Genomic DNA, 1,650 nt, shown 5'->3' with positions numbered 1-1,650 from the left:
ACAATTAAACAAAACTCCCCCAGGATTTTTGTTAGTTGGAGGCACCCGTTGTTTCAGGAAAGCCATGGATTGATGCTTGTTGGTGGAGGGGGAGTATAAACTTTACCATTCTATTTGGGAACCGCCTATAATGTGTGTAGCATGGAAGATATCGAGATCTCTCAGTTGTTATGTTGACAGTTAAAGTATACCGCTCAAAATGTTATTTATCCCAATTTCAAAATCGAGCTCTGGCACCTCTACAAATCCCTGCTTCCCTCTGCGAAGGGCCTATCTATTTACTTTTATGTTGAGTCATCACCCTCTTATTAAAAAGCACCCGTTGGAGAGCACCACTGTCATTTGCATGCATTACTGTTAATTTATATTGGGTATGACTATGACTGGATCTCTTTTACCATGAATTACAATGCTTAGTCAGTCCTTGACCTTTAAAGATGCTCTGCATTTATGTTTTGCGGTCTCAGAAAGGGCTAGCGAGATACCATCTTGTTATATCATATTGTGATTGTTTTGAGAAAGTGTTGTCATCCGAGATTTATTATTATTGCTTGCTAGTTGATAATGCTATTGATATGAGTAAACATGAGACCTAGGTGTTATTGTGAATATGGTTAGTTCATAATCTTTGCTAAAAACTTGAATGCCGGCTTTGCATATTTGCAACAACAAGAGCAAACAGAGTTTGTAAAAGTTTTTCTTTATCACTTTCAATTTATCAATTGAATTGCTTGAGGACAAGCAAAGGTTTAAGCTTGGGGGAGTTGATACGTCTCCGTCGTATCTACTTTTCCAAACACTTTTGCCCTTGTTTTGGACTCTAACTTGCATGATTTGAATGGAACTAACCCGGACTGACACTGTTTTCAGCAGAACTGCCATGGTGTTATTTTGGTGCCGAAATAGAAGTTCTCGGAATGACCTGAAAATCCACAGAGCAACTTTTCAGAATTAATAAAAAATATTGGCGAACGAATCAACGTCAGGGGCCCACACCCTATCCACGAGGGTGGGGGCACCCCCCTAGGGCGCGCCACATGCCTCGTGGGCCCCCTGAAGCTCCACCAACGTCAACTCCAACTCTATATATTCACTTTCGCGGAGAAAAAAATCAGGGAGCACTACTGGAATCAGGATCTTTGCCGTCAGCTAGATCTTTGTCGTCTGCTAGCTGACGGCAAAGAAGGTCTTTGCCCTCAACTTAATAGAAGCTGACGGCAAAGATGTTGCTGACGGCAAAGATCATGTTTGTTGTCAGCCAACCTTGTGCAGTCTAGAGGACGGCATAGAAAATTTGTCGTCCGCTAGAGGACAGCAAATAATGAGGGTGCCCACTAACGAGTAACACCTAAGAGACACTTTCTTTGCCGTCCGCTAGCTGACGGCAAAGAATGTGGCCAAATTAACGTCTGTTAGCTAGGATCTTTGCCGTCTGCTAGCAGACGACAAAGAACCGTGTCCTAACTAAAATCCATCGACGCCCGCCCGCGCACATCTCTATATGTCCCCTCTCTCTCTCTCCGCCCGCGCCCGAGCCGCCGCCGCCCCACGCCACCCCGCCCCCGTGCCGCCGCCGCCCCGCGCCACCATTGTCGCCGCGCCACCCCAGCAGCCCCGGTGACCCCCTTCCCTGCCCAGCACCATCCCCGT

Source organism: Triticum dicoccoides, chromosome 2B (genome assembly GCF_002162155.2).
Source record: "Triticum dicoccoides isolate Atlit2015 ecotype Zavitan chromosome 2B, WEW_v2.0, whole genome shotgun sequence".
NCBI lineage: Eukaryota > Viridiplantae > Streptophyta > Magnoliopsida > Poales > Poaceae > Triticum > Triticum dicoccoides.
This window is presented reverse-complemented; position numbering follows the sequence as displayed.